Genomic DNA, 22,383 nt, shown 5'->3' with positions numbered 1-22,383 from the left:
TTTAGAAGACTGCGGGAATAACAGAATCCCAGCACAGCTCCAAATGATCTGCAGCAGCTTCACCACCCTGGGTCACGTACAGTTGTATATTTTCACCTGCTCTGCTGCCATGCAGGTCAAATTCTTTCCAGACGATGGAAATTTATAATGCATCCTATTTTCCTCAGGTGGTACCTAATACATAACCTACAGATAGACACTGAAATCATAGTGAACTCCTGAGGTTTTGTTTTGAGCAAAACCAAATTTTAGGCTCGAAAATATGATTCCAGACACGTTGCAACACAAAAAAAGTTCAGATACTGATTGAATTCTGAATTTAACCACGCTTATAGTCACCCAACACGAGGAATTGTGACAAGCTTATTTTTATATTGACACAGAAGGCCATTTTGGTCCAATGTAGCCCACCTCACGTCTATTGCACTGAAACCAAGTATCTCCAACATTTCCAAGGCTTTGCTTTGCCTACCGAAATCCGTTCGAAGTTTGCGAGAAAAACACCTTGAAATCAATCCTAAATTTCTGTTTCGTTTGTTTGAACTTAATTCTCTGTCCTTCTGTCCATGTTTAGTTAGACGTCTGACTTGGATTTGGGTTTTTCTTTTCTTTACCAGTTACTATCACTTACAGCTCGATGAGATCACTGCTCAGCACATGGCCACAATGCCTAAGTGTCTTCAGCCTTTCCTCTCCACCTCAGCCTTCTAACACTAGAGATCAGTCACAAATTTCTTCCCTGAACAACCTCCAGGGCTTGATTGCCTCCTTTGTGTTGCACAAAGTCTGATTTAACACTGAAAATATCACAAGTATTGCACAAATACAATCTGTCACAGCCTAGTCATTTCGAAGGGATTTTACCCATTATAAAGTCTGGAGATAAAATACGGCTTTCTGGATACCACCTTCAAAAATCAAAAGACATGCACCAAATGATCCTTATATCCTATAACCTATAAACTTGTAAAACTCAAAGCCCACCATTACATAATCACCACTTTTCAACTTACATCCAACTCCTATTCTGTATTAAGGGCCTACACTTAGGCCCTTCAAGTTAAAAATGTACAGCTAATGCAGTTTCAAACAGTTAGTTAAAGCTGTAGCCACCCACAAGCCCACTTCTACTGAAGATTAGTTTTGAAAAATGCTACTTACAAACTCCACGTTTCTAATCGCCTCCTTCAGGTTCTATGGTTTCTGGTTGCAGTCGAGATCAAACTTCTCAATGGTGTGTTTCCCTTCTAAACAGTGCTGACTTCCACACAGCACCAGCAGCTTCTAGCCCTGCAACGAACTGAATTTGAAGGCTGCAATACCCCACAATTATCTCCGTACAGTGTTTCCCAAAATAATCTCACAGTTCCAAAGCAAACAATGCTGAGGCCGTCTAATTACCGAGGAATAACGTCTGTTATATTTATTTAATTTTAGAACCATGAGTCAACCATGTGGGTATGGCTGGAGCCACAGACTGTGGCCAGGATGGAGCCTGTAACCTCTGTCACACCCACATGGCTAAGTAACATCTTGAAGGCAAACAATTCAACATTATTTAGAACCCGGGAGAAGTTGGAAGCTCATTCTTTCAGAGTAAAGCTTAGTTTGAAGAATTAAAATGAAGAAAATGATGGAGCTATGTGGCTTTAAATGCAATGCGATGTAGATCCCGGCTTTTTTGTGTCAAGAAAATGCCTAGTTACAGAGTTCAATCTTTAACCTCTTGCATTTATAGAGAAATAAAGTGTCTTTAGAAAAGTTGTTAAAACACAAGTCTCGGCAAGTTGCATTCTTTAAAGGAAATAGAACTTACCTATGGGAACGCAGCAGTTCATACCCTGCCCAAAGAATCACTTCCCACCACCTCACAACTATCAAAAGACCAGTGATGTAATCAAAGATGATGTAATCCTTTTCATCATACAGCTGGGATAAAACCCGTTCGCAACTCATTATTGGTTTTTTCAATCTACTATTATTGCAGTGCTTTATAAGGTTTATAATTTGATAGCACAAAACTAATCCTGTTAAGGGTGTGACCATATCAGATGTCGCAGGATTTATGTCATGTTACAATACACCAGGATGTTAATAGCTTTGCTTTCTTTCTACTCAGTGTAAAGTGCCTGCTGATAAAACCTGTATAGTACAACAGAGATTTTATATAAAGACTATTTTCTAAAATCTGCCCTTTCTTTCTGCACATTTCAGAGAGACAACGTTTAATGGAGGTCTCCTGGGCTGCCCATTACTGATGCTATGACACAACATGGCCAGTTTATATATGTCACAATGAGACACATAAATCTAACCTCTATGGTTTGCAGTAGTGAGATGGCTGAGCTAACCATAGCATAATTTCAAAAACAGAAAACTTTCTGAGAAAGCACGTTGGGTGAAATCATCCCAGATTCGCACTAACTGCAGTAGCGGGCAGGCAAAACAACGCTTTATCCGCTGGCCACAATGGTGGCTTCTCACTCATGCCATGGCGGGCAGGCTCTCACTCGGCCGCCACGCCATCATCTCACCGCTTCATCATGCCAGGCGCCATATTTAAAGTGCAGCCACGCGCACACCTCTCAGTGCTTCCAGCCCACAACTGCTGCCTGGAAGACATGGCAGCCCTCAAAGTCAATGGCGCGTCCCTTGTGCACCTTTTGGGCGCAATGGAGGTCCGCCATGACATCCTCACTCCTGCACTGGCTGCAGAATGGGCAGCAACATCACTAATCCAACTTGGGAGGTGGTGGCAGCGCTGGACAGCGCCCACGGCCTGTAGAAGAGGACAGCCACCCAGTGCTGCAAGAGGATGAGTGATCTCCTCTGTTCCACCAGGGTAAGTCACTCTTCTCATCACTCTTAACTCACACACTCACAAACCCATCACACATCCACAGGGCCCTCACTCACTGCCAGTTCAAGGTACGTCACCATTCAATCTTACACACACACCTTCATTGTCCTTTATCCCATCCATGGGACCACTCACTGCTCACACATGCTAGGCATACTTATCATCTGGCTGGGCAGGCATCCTGCTTACACTCTCTCCATCTACATTCATGCAGGACAACAAGTAGGATAGGTTGCAGACTGGTGGAGGAATGCCTGAAATCAAGGTCCTCACTGACTTTGAAAACAGAGCCATCCAGCTGGCCGGTGACAATCTGGACTGTTCCTGTGCTGACGGTGAGGTCGGCGGTGCCCTACCAAGTGAGGATCCAGCAGTGCAACATCCATCAAACAACCATGCTGTGAGTGATGTGTCCTGTTTCACAGGCCACTGTTATGCACTAATTATCTCTCCTTGCTTTCACAGGCGCATCTGGGAAACCAGCTGACAGGGTCCACGACCCAGAGCCTCCAATCAAGCCTTGAAGAAACCTCTGAAGAGCAATCTGAAGGCACCCTCCTTGAAGTCCAGTCACAGCGCTCACCTACATCCTCCACCAGCACAGAGACGCACGCCTAGGTGGGACCTAGCTTTAGAGTAGCCTCGGGATCACAATCTGGTGAGCACAGCGCACTGTCTGATCCACAGCAAGTGGCAGCAGGGACTTCCCAGGTGTCCGGCACTCGGAGGACTGCTGGAGGCCAGAAATTTGCTGAGCCTGAGTCTGGTGAAGAATCACTGGATCGGTCATGTCACAGTTGCTGGAGCTGCAAAGGTAAGCTCAACAACATCAGGAAAGGATGTCTACTGCACTCCTCAGATTTCAAGGCACGATACCACCTTCAGGCCGAGGTGATAGCGCCGGCATGCCAACACACTGAGGCCAACACTGGTACAGTGGCAGCCGCCATGGAGACCTTGGTCCAGGATATCAGTCCTGCACTACTGCACAGGCTCAACTCCATCGCCGCCGACATATTTGACACAACAGTATGTACAAGGGAGGGGTGTGGGGCAGCCCAATCATACTCCAGCTAACCCTTCTCCTCAAGGAGTCAGCCAGGGGCTCTTGGGCACACATAAGGAGGAGGATCAGCAGGTGTACCCCCCCATCCATAAAGGTGACTCGGGGATCCTGGAAATCCCCTCCTCCTGTGACCTCAGCAGCTCTGGCTCCACAGGCCAAGGAGGATGCCACTGCCACACAGCAGGACCCCCAAAGCAGGATGGGACCCTCCAGGTCTCGGTACTCCAGAGGACGCCTGCCAAGGTCATCACAGACAGGGTGTAGCAGTCAGTAGGCTGCCTCCACCTCCACTTGGATGTCCAGGAAGCACCAAGACATAGCGGCAGGATTAGGAAAGTTAAGAAGATGTAGTTGCACAGCCTGGGCATGGGTGTTAATCACTTGTACATACTGTTCACTATTGTCAATAAACTCCCAAGAATGTCTCCCTGCCTATGGTTCCTTGTTCTGATGAGCAGTGTTCATGTCACTTAGATGTGAAACTTTTCTGCACAAGATAAAGGCAGGTGTCTCAGTCCAGGGCCTCTTCCCTGTGCTGTGTGCAGCCTTCAGACCAAAGTCATAGTCCGGACTCACACTCCCTGGACACATTACTGGTGCCTGCACCTCGAGGGTGCTTGTCATTGCTGCCAGAATGTCGTGGACAGGTGCCACAGATTTCCATCATTCTCTCTGTGTGCTCTTGGCACCTTTAAAGTGGGGCTGGCCCCAACTCTTCAGCATCTGTGACCAGTGACGCTGTGCTCCTGAAAGGGTCAGGTGCTGAAGGCAGATGCTTTTAAAGTTTCATAGCTGCGTCTCTATGATAAGACCTTGATCACAGAGTGCATTCGAGCTGCCCTCGGCCAGACAGGAGTCAGGCATTCTCAAAGGCTGTGTGAGGATCTATGCCATCTCCTCACTGCACGTCATCATCATCCTCCACAAATCTAACAGCTTTGAGGGCCTCCTGAACGTGCCTGCCTCATCTGGCCACTGCGAGGGCCTCATTGCCATCATCGTCACCTTTGAAGACCTCCTCACGCTCATCACAGTCGACGTCCTCCTCGTTGGAGGAGACCTCCAGCTCCTAAATCTCCTTCTCAGCCAGCACTCTCCCCTTTGCAGCGCCAGGTTGTAAAAGGTGCAATTATATTGCAGGGCTCCACCAGACCCGTCCAGGCACTGGCACCTCATTTTCAGCATCCCGATGCTTTGTTCCACCAGTTGCGATCTGCAGCATGAGCCTCATTATACCTTTGCTTTGCTGCAGTCTGAGACCACTGCATGGGTGTCATCAGCCATGTCCTCTGCGAGTAGCCCTTGTCTCCGAGGAGTCATCCCTGCAGCTTCTGTGGACTCTAGAATACATCGGGATCTGTGGCCAACTGAGAATGTAGGAGTAGTGGACACTCCCTGGAAACGTTGTGCAGACCTGCAGGATGTGATTGTGGTGGTCGCACACCAGCTGCACATTCAGCGAATGGAAGCCCTTGCGTTGACCTAATTGACCCCTTGTTGTGACGGAGATCTGAGCACCACATGAGTGCAGTCGATGCACCCTGCATCTGTGGGAAACCTGAGATCTGGGCAAATCCAATTGGTCTTGCATCCTGGCTCTCTTGGCCCCGGGCGAATTGCACAAATTTGTGTGCCCTCGCGAAGTTGGCATCCATGAACTCATGGATGCATTTGTGTGTGGAGATCCCACATAGGTTACCTGTGGAACCTTGAAAGGAGCCACTGGCGTAGCAATTGAGTGCCACAGTCACTTTCATGGCCATAAGAAGTGGATGCCCTCCATGTCCCCGTGGTGCCAAATCCTGCAGCAGCTGGCAGATGTAACCGACCAGTTCCTTAGACATGCACAGTCTTCAGTGACACTGGTTCTTCGTCATCTGCAGGAATGAAAGGCAGCTTCTATAGACCCTGGGTCTAGCTAGGTGCCAACCAACAGCGGCTTGCTGTGGCTCGTCAGCAGTGTGTGTGGGGGCCCCAGCCACCTCTTCTTCCTGAGAGTGCTGCTCCTCCCTCTGCATAGCCAGGCGTCTCCGTCACTCTCTTCTCCGTCATCTCTGCTCTCTGTATGCCACGAGGCAAATGGCTACTTCACCAGGCTCCATGATCCTGATGTACTCCTCCTGCAGGATGAAAGAGAGATACGTGTTTATTAGCTTGGGTATACGAAGAACCTCTCATGGTTAAGTCTGAAGGCCCCTTAACCCATCCCAGAGAGTGCTGGCCACCACTTGGATGGTGTCACAACTCACTGCGGATAGTGCACTGTAATATCAAGCCCTACTGTTCCCCAAGTGTGACAAATGTGAAAAGTTTGACCAAATCACCAGATTGCCTCAATTCTACCTAGCTGCTTAATTTAGGTTAGCAGAATACGAGCACCGGGTTTGTAAACTTAGTAAGTAAATAACTGTTTATTGAACAAACTGTCGTTAACCAATGACAAAAGAAAGAAATATGAACTGCTAATTACTAACTCTATAACCTAAACTCTACCCCTTCTTAAATCCCTATACACACACATACAAGACACATAAGACACACAAAAACATGGATTTTAAGGGTGGGATAAAACAGTTCAATAGCACCAATTCCGAAGCAAAGGATTCGATGGATTGATTTTGATCGATGTCTTCCAAATTCCTTTTAGCTCTTGTTGATGACACGAGGTGGTCTTCCAGCACTTTCAGTATTTATTTCACTGGTTGAGCAGTTGCCTTTCAATGGGCTGAATTTTCCCCCCATTGTGGGCAAAGTTGAATGGCAGGCGCGCACAGGCGTGCTTCCGGTCGGTGCCTCCAATCGGTGGCATGGCGCCATTTTACGTGGGTGGGCCAATTAACGCTATGCACTTCCTGTGCGGGCGGGGGGAATCCCAAAATCGAGAGTGCATTCAACTCCCTGAGGCTAAGTGCAGCCTCAGGGAGATCAGCTGTAAATGTAAAAAACCTAAAAATAGAAAAATAAAATTTCCCTAACATGTCCCCTCATGTGACAATGTCACATGAGTTGGGACATGTCCATAATTTTCACAAAAACTTTATTAAAATTTGTAAAAACCTACACGAAACCTCATCCCGCCTGTGGATGAGGTTTCATGCTTTTTCTAATTCACGCCGGGGCTCCTGGTCTGCCCACCAACCTTAAGGTTGGAGGGGCAGGTCGTTTAATTACTTAATTGCCTCTGTCAATGGCCTCAGTTGGCCAGTGACAGGTCGGCGGGCGTGCAGCTGATTTTGCTGTGCCCCCGCCTTCCTGAAAATGTAAACGGGGCGCGGTGACATTGGGAGTTCCCCCGATGTTACCGTGCTTCATTTTACACGTCGGTGAGCGGGCCACGCCCCCGCTTGCCGACGTATAAAATCCTGCCCAATGTCTCTAGCAGTGGTTTTCCCCTTTGCCTCTTGACAGAAGTTTTCAGAGAGAGCAAGAGCAATCTATAGAGAGACGAAGAGAAAAGGCCAGCTCGCTATTATCATGGAATTACTGGAATCTTCCACACACAGTAGAAAGAGGTTTTAGGTCTTATTCCTTTCAGGCTAGAAGCTATTCTGCAGCACTGCCCTCATACAAAAACCTGGTCACCTGGTCAGGAGCCAATTAAAACATTGTTGCCACATCGCTCCCTAGGTCCAGGATTCCTTGCCAGCACCATCCTGTCTTTCATGGCACACTCTGTTCCAGGACTGCAGCATTGTATATATCTCTCATCCTGTTCCAGTGGTCATGCCCTTCAAACTGCAGCCATTCACAGTCCAACAGAAAATAAAAAGATATGTTCTTTACAATAGTCCTACAGAAATAAAAAGATATGTTCCTTACAATGGCCAGACTTTAGTGCACTGCATGACAGCCCGAAACCCAAACCACCTCTGCCCCCCTCCACCTGACCGACTGGTGGCAGACTTGCCCATTGGGCTGCATGCTGTGCTCTCAACTCAGGTGCAGGCATTCTCCTAACCCGTGCTGTAGGGCTGCACTGGTAGCTTGAACCATGGGGGAGACTGGTCCAAATGTTCTGCAGTCCACTAAAATGCTCATTAGTTTGCAGTCTGCGCAAGGGGTGAAAAGCTCTGGAACACTTGGTGGCACTTTCATGCCTCTGCATTGCTTGAGTGGGCAAATAAGCTAGAGGCCCGATGCCATGCATGTCAATGTGGCTGTGTCTGAATTGTCTCAGCTGCAGAGGAATGGTCACTTTATACAGGGTTTCCCTAATGCATGGCCACTTCCCTCCCCCCACACGCTACACGTGCTTGTGCACTACCTTCAACCGCATGAAGCCCTTTCCCCCACCCCCAAGTCACCTTAACTGTAGGGCAGTCCTTGCCCCCACGTCTCCAATGCGCCTCAACCTTGAATTCCAACAGGCGACCCGGGCGAGCACTGTGCAACGTTATTGTGCACTCACCCCCCAAGTTTCGCCACAAAGTGCATCCCGCCAAGTGCGTGCCTTGCATATGAAGTTGTGAAACATGTTGGCATGCAATCACCCGACGTGGATGGACGATCCAGTGGGGGTGGGGTGGGGGGCGGGGAGAATGATTCCAGCAGGCTGGCCTTATAAATTATGCAGATGTATTACAATGAGGTTCCCGATGTCCAATGGCGGGAAGTGCGGCCCGCCATCGACAGGCTTAGCGGACGATCGCAAACTGGTTTCACAACATTGTTAAACCAATTGGCCTTCTCTCCATATTGTCTGCTCATGCCGCCGAGCATCCCCAGCGCCAGTGGGCACGGTCGATTCCGCCCATTGGTACAATATTTCGGAGTCCCATTGTGATGGAGCACGGATTCTTAAATTAATGTCCAACAGAATCTCAATCAATTGTTGGATGAGACTGAGCAGAGAGCAGGCAATTCCTCCACAGCAGGAGAGGTGAAGCATAAAAAGTGACCTCCATCCACCCCCTCTAGTTGGTTAAAAAGAAACAGTGGTAGGGAGTAGGTAGTTTGTTCTCCGATCTGCTCTTCTCTTCCAGCCATCATTAATGCACAAAGTCCCAAGGAAAAGGAAGGCGAAATAAAATGTTTTCAAAGAGCAGCATTTGAAAAACCAAAATAAACAAAAGACTACATTTAAAAAAGAACGAAGGGCCTTCTAACTTTAATTCTCAAAGCTATAGGATGATGTAGCCTTTCCTTGTCAAGTAAAGTACATTAAGCTCCGGGGTGCCTCCTCTATCTATTGCAACAGAAATTTCTCTAATCCAAATATCCACCTCAATCATCCAAGGAAATTTTACTTATTTTTTTACCTAGCTTTATTTATTACTGCTTCCACAGAAATCCCATCATATCCTGCATGTGTCCTTGGCAGCAGTCTGTCACTCACTACAGAAAATGATAGTGAATGGCACTGCTACAGTACCATTTCGTACTTTCTACATTACATCAGTGACTGCACTTCATTGGTTGCAAAACATTTTGGGTTGCCTTGAAGTCAAAAAAAGTGCTGTATAAATGAGAGTTTCTTTCTTTGCTAGAATTTCCCAGCTCAAGCCCCTCTAGATCACTGCCCAAGCCAATCTCAAGCATCAACCACCAGGCAGAGGTCAAACTGCCCAAATGCTCAAACAGATCAATGGAGTGTCTTCAAATGCAGGGAGATACTTGAAATGATGGGCCTCAGAAGGAAAATGACTGACAGAAAAGATCTCCTTAAATTGAAGCGATGCATAGCTCTCTCTATGGGTTTATCTAATGACTAGATAAGCCAAACAGATCAAGAAGGTTTCTAGTTCAATTTTGTCTCTGCACCAACTGAGCTGATTTCAGCTGAGCAGGGGTTGAGGGGTTACAATTGGTCTCAGCTTTAGGGAGGGTAAAATCTGACAGGATTCTTGCTCCTGATGCTATCCAATGATGCCTGCTAGAATTAGACATGGGCTCTGGGTAAGGAGACGATCATGACTGACTTTTGTGCCTCACCTGATTGAATAACCTACCGACACTCAGTGTCTCAACCTACACAAGACGAATGGTCATTTGAGTGAAGCATAGGTGTGCAAACCAGTGTTGGTGGAACTGTACTACAATCATAAAGAAAATGCCTTCAGGCAAAATTAGTGAGAACAGAGTCAAAACATACAAGATGTGGAGATAAAAGCATTGAAAGTGCTTCCCTTTGCCTTGACCCTTCCTCCTTTTACTAAAAGCACTCTGTTCAAGTCTCTTGGAATTGGCTAACATCATGGGGGTTATTGTGTCTGATATTCTTTTAATTGACAAAATGGGAGGCAGGAAAGGATAAGGAAGAGATGGAGCACAGCCCTTGCTGTAGTTGGGGAAAGGGAAGCTACTGCAGACATGCCTTTTTCACAGTGTGAATTTATCCCATTTGTACTTTAAGGTCTCCCCTTCCCCTGGCCTCTCATTCAACTTTGCCAACTGCTTTGTGCAACTCCTGACTGCCCAAGGAATTTAATCTGTTCAAACACTCACCAATTCAATATAAACACTATTCACAGCTCTAAGAGAATGGAACACGATACCCATAGGAATAGCATTCTCATTCAACAACTGAACACACCTTTGTGAATGCGCTATTTATGAATGAACAAAACATCAAATGTTGCTTTAGGTCAGACATAGTTTAATCAAAACCATACACCTGTTACTTAGCAGACTTGGATTCTACATGTGCACCTGTACCTAGATATTACAACACATTAATTACTGCGACCTAGTAAAGAAAGAAAGACTAGATTTTATACAGCGCTCTTAATGACCACCAGCCACCTCAAAGCACTTTGGCCTGGATTTTCACCCTTGAGGCGGGTAGCGGGAGCTGAGAAAATTCCCAGCTTGGTCAGCTTGCCTCAGGAGAAAATGCCCACAAGGAAGGGATTTTCATCATAGGGGGCGGGTATGGGGTGACATCAGGCCAGCCGATCCAGGAAAAAGGTCAGAGAGAGCCACAGCGGCTGCCAGGTGCAAAGACGGGCTCTTTAAAAGGCCCACTGTGATGTTGTGGGACTTCATCCCAGTTAAACTAATAACAGAAAGACCTCCCCAACCCTCACACTCCACAGGGTCCCCATGCCCCATCCATGCAACCTCATGCACCCACCCATCCCAATGGCCCCTCATGCCAAGAAACGCCCCTCGCCCCTATAGCCCCTCAAGCCAAAGTATGCCCCCCAAACAACACATATGGCCCCTCTTGCTCCCCCATGCCAAGGAATGCCTCCCCAAACAACTCCTATGGCCCCTCCTCCTCCCCATGGCATGCTATGCCCCCCCAAACAACTCCCATGGCCCTTCATGACCCCATGCTAAACTTTGGCACTTCCATGTCCATTCGCCAACTATACACTGTACAGAGCCAATTATAGAACTCTATTAGTGACAATAGTATGTGAAAAAAGTTTTAAAAAAGTAATTCACTGATAACTTTCCACTTAAAAAAGCTCATTTGTATTTTGTTTCAATCATCCAGACCCTTTAAAATTTTGATAGTTTAAACTGAAAGGGCTTGAAAATACTTCATCTTTTGTAAATAGAAGTTATGAAATTGACGGCATAGATCAGAGAGCCAGGCCTGTCAATTAAGCAGCGTCTTCGCTGAGGCTCAAGTGTTTCAACAGGCCAATGGATTTCTGGGCTCTGAACCAGGCCTTATTACGTGTTATTGAATGAGCACCCATAAACCTATTGCAAAACACCTGAGCCCCAAATACTTGATTGACAGCTCTGGCAATTTGATCTATGCTGCCAATTTAACAGTGCTTTTGTTTACTAGATAAAGAGGTTTCAAATGCTTGCACTTTCAGCGATTGAAATTTTAAAATGTCTGGGTGATTGTGACATTTTTTTATTCTTTAATAAAGAGATGTTGCTTTAAGAAGGTGGAAAGTTGTCAATGAAAGATTTAAAAAAAAAATGCACCCTACTGTCACAATAGGGTTCATTGGTTCTATGCAGTGTATAGTAGGTGAATGGGCATGGAAATGCCATAGCTTGGCATGGGGGAGCATGAGGGGCCATAGGGGGTGGGTGGGGGCATACCTTGGTATGGGTAGGTATGAGGAAGACATTTTGAATTTGCTTTTTAAAAAGTCCCCTCATGCACACTATAGTCTATAGCTCACGCCACCTCTGGAGTTGTCATGAACCATGAATCATTGAAAAGCTGGCCTGACTCCGTGAAAACTGCAGAGGACTAGAAAATGCCTATCCCCACAATGGAGCCGGCCAGGCTGGGAATGCAAGGTGCAGGCTTGAGAACCAAACAAGCTTGCACTCCTGAAAATCGGAAAACCCAGGAATGGGGTCGGGAATTCCAGAATTGGGTTGCGGCCACCATTTTTAAAGGGCTCCCGAGTCATCCTGCCTCGGGGTGAAAATCCAGGCCTTAAAGACAATTAAGCACTTTTGAATCATAGTCACTGTTGAAAAGCAGGCATTGTGGTAGTCAACTGGAGGACAGCCAGCTCCTGCAAATAGCACTATGATAATGACCAGATATTCTGTTTGTGTGATACTGATTGAGAACTAAGTATTGACCAGGACACTAGGGATAACTCCCTCAGCTCTTCTGTCAAATAGTGCCAAGGGACCTTTTACATCTACCTGAGCAGGCAGATGGGGCCTCGGTTTAATGTTTAATCCAAAAGGCAGGATCTCCAACAGCACATCATTCCCTTCGTCCTGCACTAGAGTTTCAGCATTGATTTTTGTACTCAAGTTCTGGAGTGGGACTTGAACCCAGAACCTCGTGATTCAGAGGTGAGACTACTAACAATTGAGCCACGGCCAACACAAATGAAGAAATGATGATCTACTGTAGGATTTTAAGCTTAATGAAAAATCAAGACAACTAAAATATGAAGATATAATGAACAAAAGTCAACAAAAAAGTATAGGGTCAGCGATTTGTAAAAGGTTAGGATTTCCCAGACCAATTATTTAGATATAAGGCAGCACAGCGTCCAAGTGTAACATCTGGAATTTGCACCAAATGTTATGGTTTCCACATATGGACAACAAAAACAGCTACACAATGTCAATGAATCTCAAAGAAATAAACTGTGACTCCCACCCAAATTTTCATACATGTTATTGCTTAAGGATACATGGTAAAGTGCCTTTAGATGTCGTGTATTGCAATGAAAAAAGCATGCAGATCACGAGTGATGCAGGTCACTGTGGTAAATATGAAAAAAACTTTTCCATCGTGAAAGATACCCCAGTTGTGCATACATACATACCATAGGATTGGGCTTAATCAGATGTGACTATAGCTTTTGGTTTCTTTTTACTTAATAATATGATTAAAAGTCCTTCATTGGTGTTTGATTTGCTCAGGTACAATTTTTGTTCACATTGGGGTTAAATTGTTGAAAAGGCAAGATTCGTGTCTTTTGATTTGTTTTCATGGCTACATTGGGAAGCAGCCAAGGTAATTTTGGGACAAGGATTAGAACAATCGAAGAACAGGATGAAAACAGTTGGCATTTATTGTTTTAAAGGAAAAGCATCCTTCTACGGCTCTTGTATAAAAGAACGCTTGCCATGCCACAAGCAATTGCTAATTCCTTCCTAACAGCACTATGGGTGTACCAACGGCAGCAGTTCAAGGTGGTGGCTCACCACCACCTTCTCAAGGGCAATTAGGGATGGGCAATAAATGCTGGCCTAGCCAGAGACACCCACATCCCGTGAAAGAATTTAAAAAATCAATTACAAAATTTCTTGAGGCCTTATAAAGCTTTTCTTAAAAAGTTGTGGACAGATTGAGGATTGGCTGGGAACAATGGCAAGGTTAATTTTTACAAGGGGAAAGAAAATGTATAGTGTTGATTAACTTCTCTTTCTGCCGACTACTCAATGATATTGAGCCTGAGCTTAACTCTGTGAAAAATAATGGGCAGAGTTTTCCTGTCGGCGATTTGGGGGCGGGGCCCACTCGCCGATGGGAAAATGACGTGGGATGACGTCGGGAGGAACCCCCGACGTCATCACGGTCCATTTAAATATCGAGGAAGGCAGGCGGACAGCGAAATCTGCTGTCCACCCGCCGACCTGTCAATGGCCAATTGAGGCCATTGACAGGATACTTAAGCTTGTTAAATGCCCTGCCCGTCCAACCTTAATGCTGGCGGGCAGGCCAGGAGCCCCAGCGGGCTTCTGATAATACTTGAAACCTCATCCACTGGCGGGATAAGGTTTCATGTCCGTTTTTAAAAACTTCAATAAAGTTTATGTGCTTCTCATTAACATGTCCCATCTCGTGTGACATTGTCATATGAGGAGGACATGTTAATAATTTTAATATTTTTCTATTTTTAAAGATTTTTATGCTGTCGGTAATCTCCCTGAGACAGCACTTAAAGGGGAATGTGAGCTCTTTCACGTGCATGCACGAAAGAGTGCCCTTTGACAAATGGGGAATCCCTCCACCCCCCGCATAGCGCTTCCTGTCAGGCAGGCCGCTGGGCAGGCCTTAATTGGCCCGCCCACTCAAAATGGCAGTGGGCCCTGTTTCGGCGGCAGAGTTCAGCCGGTGGGGCCCCCACGCCCATCAGGGTAAAAATTCTGACCAATGAGTTTTGAGTGAGTTAAAATCGTGCCGATTGTATCCAGAGCTGATCTCATACAAATAAATGAGAGACGTTGCAACCCATAATCTTGTGTCAGGAATCAAACTTATTAGAATAATGGAGAATACATTTGTAAATATGACTGAGTTTGGTTGTACTCATACCTTGCAATTTACAGGAAGATCTGCGCAATGCTGGATGAATTGCTAACTATCCTCATGGGTTTGGCTGGGTCCATCAAGTAGGTATAAAGGGCTGGGGAAAGCCTGAGCAAGAATGAGAAATTGAGAAAGACTGCATGGAACCAAACACAGATAGCAAACAAAGGTAATGTTCCTTAGGAATATGAGTGAATGTAGTAAGTTGGTCTTGAGCATGTGTCGGGGACCATAGTGAAACCTCAAAGGTTCTTAATTGAGCTTGCAATTTCCATATTTGAAATTCAACTGGTGCTGTAAAAAAAACTAACAAGATGTTATCTAATGGGTTCAGAATAAAATGCACAGTTCAAAATCTAGCCTATGACACACAAAAGCATAAGGGAAAACCATTCCACACATTGTGCTTGATGCCAGTGCTGGGACTTGAACCGGAATGTTCTACCCGAATCCAGTTTTTCCTCTCATTTCCCTTTATATTCTTCCTTTTCACATATTGATCCAATCTCCTTTTAAATTAGGTCGTATTCTTTGGGATAATTCTCCCAAGCTTTTACTGCTGGGCAGGAATCCTCATCAGCCGGCTATGCACTTCCAGAACTTTGGCAATACGAAGTTCTCACCAGCAAATCAGACTCTGAAATAGCCATTTGCAGTAAATCATTCCGTGTTTAGATAACAACTTGTCAGTTGAAATAATATTTGACTATTTAGCTTCTCAAAAATGTTAATAACCTCTATTGGATCCTCAAAACCTTCTCTGTTTTCGTGGGAAAAATATCAAACTTTTTCCCAACATTTTTTCAAAACTATAACCTCCCAAGCTTGGTATCTTTCTGGTGAATCCTTAATGTATCCTAGCAGTGTCTTCAATATGGGACATCCACAGTTACATGTAGTACTTTAATCTTTATGTTTTGTACAAATTTAACACTTTTATGCTTCTTTCATTCAATGCCCTTGCAACTTGTTAATGCAAACCTGCAAAATCCTGGAAAGATCCTTCTCAATTAATAGTTACATTATTTTTCCAAACTACTGATTCATGCAGGTGATCTCAGTAGATCTTGGGACAATTCTGAGACACTGCATTTGATTTCTTAAACTCAGCCATAACTGTGTCTAATACCAGGGCAGCAAGTTCATGACATTCCAAAGTGGATTGTGGTCACCTGTAGCTTGATTTCTCAAACACTTATCTGTCTTTTTTGCTTCTGGAGAAGTTCAAATGACATTCAAATCTTATATTTGTAATCACCCATGTGTTCCTGCTGTGCCCTTATTGTGGGGTGGGGGAGGAGCAGAGGTAGAAAATACATGATATCACTACAAGAAATAAAAACATGGATGATGAATAGCCCACCAAAATTGTTCACTATAACACAAACAATTTTCACTCATCAAGGCTCTCAGCTGCCTTACTTAATCCATGAAGGAAAATAAATAATCACAAAGGCAACTTTCAAGAACTCTTCTTGGCCGTTGAGATAATTGAGCTAAGAATCCAGGACATTACAATCTACATTACCCTATCTAGTCACATGTGATAGTTGACGTTTCTTGGCTCCAAGTCTATAGAATATCTGATTCCCTGTACCTGCCACTTACATAATTTCCAAACCCATTTTTTTAACAACATAATTGCCCAACTCCAGAGGACGGTGCTTTCAAATTATCACTGTCAGAAGTGAATTCTTTAGAATGCCTCAACAGATATTACCACTGGCACCATAAAAAAATTGTGGGACCATCTCGGAAATACAACTTCTGTGAGCACATATCTGTATTCTACCACATTACATCACATTGGTTCATTGGCATGTCACACAGCCGACTGAATACACAAAGGCATTAACAACTTACTGTTCCGACTGTCACAAAATCTACAGAAAATCTGCAAATGATTACGTATGTAAATACAAAAATAAATACAGGAAACAGTTTAACATATTCTTTAGAAATCTGTGACAAGAAGCATGTATCTTGCAGGTAATTTAATGGCTTCTAGTGGGAAGCCTTTCCTGCCTGAAGAACATATTGGGAATGTGGGTGCACATGATGCAGAACTTTCTGGCGATTAAAATAAATGGTTGGAATATTGTGGAGTACAAAGCTGAATTTCTGATATGTATTTCTGATAGGCGAGATCTGATGGTTGCAGCCTTGTAAAGTTATTCTCTCACACCCATGTACATAATCTACTCGAGCGTATTACTTTTAAAAAGTCAGCATTTCTTTGAATGCATTTTTCTCAATGTTTGCTCCATCAAGTGTGTAACGTTATCACCATATACTTTAGTAAAACAAACATGCAAGTTACATGCAATGAAAAGTTGAATTATGATTAATAGGGTCATTAGTATTTAATGAGCTTGTGATCCAGATAATTAGAATGCATTAGTTTACTGTATTTTATAATTGAAAATGGGAGTAAATGATGTTTTGAAATCAAAAGAAATCAATTGATTTAGCATTTTGTTAAGCCTCTTGGACCATGCCTTTAATCATCTTTTAGACTTTCTACTACTTAAGCATCCATTCTCAATTTAGCAAAGTGCGGCACTTAGTATGTGAAAGGCAAGCCGTGATTGTTTAATATTTATTTAAGACTCCTACTCTGACACTGTCTGCTATACCAAGACAACAATAGAAAATACATAATTTATATCTGCTATGAATTGAGGAAGTATATCAAAGCTCTCCTATTTAACACACCCATCACAAAAATTGCTATTTACAAGGTTCGCAAAGACATTGTTCACTAGAGCTTAGTCACTGAAAATATATTCTAATACTGGCCCAAATATTCAACTACCATGCAAACAGAAAATCAAACTAGATTTTAAAGGATTACCAAGAGGTGAACACTTGCAGCATCACGATGTAACAATTTCTCTTTTCTCCATGTGTGGCACTGATGTAAATGTGTTAATGAGGATTTCCTTTGCCTGGTGTGCCTTGTAAAATTGTAAGTATGCTCTACAGGAATGTGTCATCCCACTTCACAGTGACTAGGGAAATTCTTACTGCTACATTCAGAATCAATAAGTACTTTGTTTTAGCCCAAAACACCTCCCACAGACCTGACTCAGCCTAAACTTCATGTAAAGTCAAGTTGCCATTGCTTTGTTGGTTCATCTGAACTAGTCCAACTGGAAGCTCACAAAACAGCTTAGGACTTCTCTAAACTTGAGTTCTACCAGTTAAGTAGAAGTTTGCTCATTTTGATCTCTACATCTGACAAAGAAAAGTTACTCAAAGGGGAAATAATTTCAAATGTAAAATTATCCTTTTTTACATCCATGTGATATATAGAGCTGGAGTTTGGCTATCAAGGTGGGTAGTATGATTGTGAAATTTCCCGATTTGCTGGACCACCTTGGTAAAAGGTTAACCAAATTGTGAGATTTTCCCCCCCATGGGGTCAAGCGGAGGATAAATTCGGGCCCACCAATCTTGGAAGCAGACGCATGGAAGACACAGGGACAGGCGAGTGCCAAGGTGGCCAGGTTAGAAAGCCCACCTTGGTTCTCTAAGACTTCATCCCAGTTTTTTTCAAAAGAAGGTTTTAGCCCTCACCACCCCCATCCACTCACCATGGTCCCTCTGCCCCTGTGCCAACTCAATGCCTACATTTGCCCACAACCTACCCAATAGCTCATCATACTCCTCATGCTAACTCAATGCTAACTCATGCTCCCAACCCAACCCCCATGGCCCCTCATACACCCCATGATAACTCGATGCCAATTCACCCAGTACCCACCATGGGCAGACCACAGGAGCCATGTGGAGTTAGCAAAAATAAACTTCTAAAAATTTAATGGAGCTCTCGCTATACAGGCTTGAAAAAACTTTAAAAGCTTTCAAATCTCAAGTTGTTGATCTCTTATTAAAAAAAACAAACATCTGTTCCTACCCCTAAACCTTTAATAGCTCTCTTTAAACTGTCAAAAAAATTGAACTCAGAAACCCCCCTGCTGAGATAATTGTAGTTTTTGAAACTCAGCCAAGCATCCATAATGAATAACCCTTAGGGAAATGGCAATAAATAACTCTACTGAAACTGCTCGAACAGATGCTTTCCCATCTTGCATGTCATTCAAAGTAGTCCAGCACAGCTTTGTTTTTTTAACAATCACTGACAGCTGCAGCCAGTTTGTTTTACAGTTTAGGGAGCAGGGGATTTAAAAAACTTCATATCGTGACAGTTAAACAGACCTTATCCACCCTTCACGGGTATTTACGTCTACCCCATCAGTTCATGACTCCCACAGTGCAGGTTAAGGCCCTTGCAACTGCCACAATTGGCTGTTGGAGCTCAGCACCAAGTTTAAATGGCCCTGCTGAGTTTTGGGTCCCCTCCTGCATGATTCAATCCCTAGCCGCTTTCCCCCGCTAACAAAAATGGGATGTTGGAATTGGGGCTGGGACTCCCGCATCTGGGTCCCACCCGTCATTTTTAAAGGTCCTACTTTCAGAAAAGTCTTCCTGGCTCTGCGAAAATTTGGCCCATAAGGTTTTGGGCATGGGACATTGTTCCATCTCACCCACCCTTTCAAGCCACCTATTAGTTTTCTTACCATATTCTAATAGCCATGCAGACCCTTAATTTTGACGAATAAATAATAAACAATTCAGTTTAAACGCTATAATAGTTTTATGCTCTGTCTCCCCAGCTGGGAATCTGTTCCAGAACTCCATCACATTTGTTGCCTAAATTTCCTTAATTTTGAACTTTGCTTTCTAACTCTCAAATCCTTTCCAATAGAGCTACTTTACTGAACCTTTTATCAATTCTCTCCTCACTTTCTTCTCCAGAGAACAGATTTTAACATTGTGTAACAAACAACGGCTGAACTAGTATCTGTGAGGTCCTCATTAAGGTTATATGCTAGAGGCCAGAGCTCCAAAAACTTTCCAAAAATCAGAATCTCAAGATATTCATATAATACATCTGATACTACTTATGGTTTATTCACAAAATCATGAACTTTTTGAATTTTACTTTAAAAATTCACAGACTTTCAGTTGAAGGAAGCGATTGAAAGGAAGAGCAAACTATCCTATTCCTGGATGCTCCATTTCAATTCTTGCTTACCTTTTGTTACTAATTTCCACCACAACTGCTCTTATTAAGATATTTAGAATTCTAATTTTTGGCAGATTTATTTTGTCACATAGAAATACCTTAACGTTTTTGTTAAAACAGCAGGAAAAGCAGCTTGATACCAACGCATTGAGCGTGTGCACAATTTTTCTTTAATTCATTCACGGGACATGGGCATTACAGGCAAGGCCAGCGTATTTATTGCTCATCCCTAATTGCCCTCAGAAAGGAGGTGGTGAGCTGCTGTCATGAACTGCTGGAGTCCATGTGGTGTAGGTACACCTACAATGTTTTTAGGTAGAGAGTCCCAGGGTTTTGATCCAACAGTGATGAAGGAACATAGATATATTTTCAAGTCAGGATGATGTGCGACTTGGAGGGGACCTTCTATGTTTTAGCATTCCCATGCATTTGCTGCGCTTGGCCTTCTAAGTGACAGAGGTCACAGGTTTGAGAAGAGCTGTCAAAGAATACCTGGCAAGTTGCTGCCGTGCATCTTGTAGATGACAGACAAGGCTGCCACGGTCTGCTGGTGATGGAGGGAGTGAATGTTTAAGGTGGCGGATGGGGTGCCTATCAAGATGGATGTTTTGCCCTGGATGATGTTGAACTTCTTAAATGTTGTTGGAGCTGCACTCATCTTGATGAGTAGAGAATATTCCATCACATTCCTGACTTGTACCTTGCGGATGGTGCACAGGCTTTGGGAGTTAGGTGAGTTACTCACCGCACAATACCCAACACCTGACCTGCTCTTTCAGCCATAATATTTATGTAACTGGACCAGTTAAGTTTCTGGTCAATGCTGATACCCAGGATGTTTATGGTGATAGTGGATTTGACAATAGTAATGTTGTTAAATATCTAGGGGAGGTGGGTTAGACTTGCCCTTGTGAGAGAGAGCCATTGACTGGCCCTTGTGAGGTGTGAATGGGACTTGCCATTTATCAGGCCAAGCCTGAATGCTGTCCAGGTCTTGTTGCATGCTGGCATGGATTCCTTCATTATCCAAGGAGTTACGAATGGAGCTGAACTGACTCATCAATGAGCATGCCCACTTCTAACCTTATGTTGATGGGAAGACTTAACAACTCAAGACTGGGCATCCATGAGGCACTGTGGGCCATCAGCAGCACCAGAGTTGTACTCGAACACAATCTGTAACCTCAAGGCCTGGTATATCCCACATTCTACCAATAGCATCAAGCTAGGGGATCAACCCTAGATCAACGAAGAGTGCAGCAGGACATTCCAGGAGCAGCACCAGGCATACCGAAAAATGAGTGTCACCCTGGTGAAGCTACAACACAGGACTACTAGCATCCCGAACAGCATAAACAGAAAGTGATAGTCGGAGCTAAGCGATCTCACAACCAACAGATCAGTTCTACAGTCCTGACACATCTAGTCGTGAATGGTGGTGGACAATTGAACAACACACTGGAGGAGCAGCCTCCACAAATATCCCCATCCTCAATGACAGGGGAGCCCACCACATCAGTGCAAAAGATAAGGCTGAAGCATTTGCGGCAACCTTCAGCCAGAAGTGCCGAGTGGATGATCCATCTCGACCTCCTCTAGAGGTCCCCAGCATCACAGATGCCAGTCTTCAGCCAATTTGATTTACTCCACATGATATCAAGAAACAGCTGAAGGTAATGAATAGTGCAAAGACTATAGGCCTGACAATATTCCAGCAATAATACTGAAGACTTGTGCTCCAGAACTTGCCACGCCCCATGCCAAGCTGCTCCAGTACAGCTGCAACTTTGGCATCTACCCAGTTATGTGGAAAATTGCCCAGGTATATCCTGTACACAAAAAGCAGGACAAATCCAACTCAACCAATTACCGCCCCATCAGTCTACTCTCGATCATCAGTAAAGTAATGTAATGGGTCATCAACAGTGCTATCAAGCGACACTTGCTTAGCAATAACCTGCTCACTGATGCTCAGTTTAGGTTCCACCAAGGCCACTCAGCTCCTGACCTCATTACAGCCTTGGTTTAAACAAGGACCAAAGATCTGAACTCCCAAGGTGAGATGAGAGTGACTGCCCTTATCATCAAGGCCGCATTTGACCGAGTATGGCATCAAGGACCCCTAACAAAGCTGGAGTCAATGGGAATTGGAGGAAAACTCTCCACTGGTTGGAGTCATACCTAGCACAAAGGAAGATGATTGTGGTTGTTGGAGGTCAGTCATCTCAGTTCCAGGACATCTCTGCAGGAGTTCCTCGGGATAGTATCCTCAGCCCAACCATCTTCAGCTGCTTCATCAATGACCTTCCTTCCATCATAAGGTCATTGATGAATGAATTAAAAAAAGGATCATTAATCAAGCACCTGCAGTTGGTTAGGCCTAGGATACCATCATGAGGAACTCCTGCAGCAGTGCCCTGGGGCTGACATGATTGGCCTCCAACAACCACAACCACCTTCCTTTGTGCTAGGTATGGCTCCAAACAGTGGAGAGATTTCCCCAATTTCCACTGACTTCAAATTTACTAGGCTCCTTTGATGCCAACATTTGGTCAAATGCTACCTCACCTTTGGAACGCAGCTCTTTTGTCCATGTTTGGACCGAGCCTGTAATGAGGTCTGGAGCTTAGGGTTCCTAGCAGTGCCCAAACTGAGCAGCAATG

At 44.4% G+C, this 22,383-nt stretch overlaps 1 protein-coding gene across 7 annotated transcripts in view; it reads right to left on the bottom strand.

The window, feature by feature from the left end:
- The window catches only part of LOC144667987 (MAGUK p55 subfamily member 2-like), a 645,437-nt gene that overhangs the window by 232,848 nt on the left and 390,206 nt on the right, over positions 1–22,383 (bottom strand). The window contains exon 2 of one of the 7 annotated variants that reach the window (XM_078529678.1): positions 1,162–1,290. The exons of the other annotated variants lie outside the window; for them this stretch is intronic. The gene's annotated coding sequence lies outside the window, so the exon portion shown is untranslated. The remainder of the gene's footprint in view (positions 1–1,161; positions 1,291–22,383) is intronic. 7 annotated transcript variants of the gene reach the window in all.

This window comes from Cetorhinus maximus, chromosome 25 (assembly GCF_964194155.1).
Source record: "Cetorhinus maximus chromosome 25, sCetMax3.hap1.1, whole genome shotgun sequence".
In the NCBI taxonomy this organism is placed as follows: domain Eukaryota; kingdom Metazoa; phylum Chordata; class Chondrichthyes; order Lamniformes; family Cetorhinidae; genus Cetorhinus; species Cetorhinus maximus.
The sequence above is the reverse complement of the archived record's forward strand: the minus strand, read 5'-3'. Positions and strand labels throughout refer to the sequence as shown.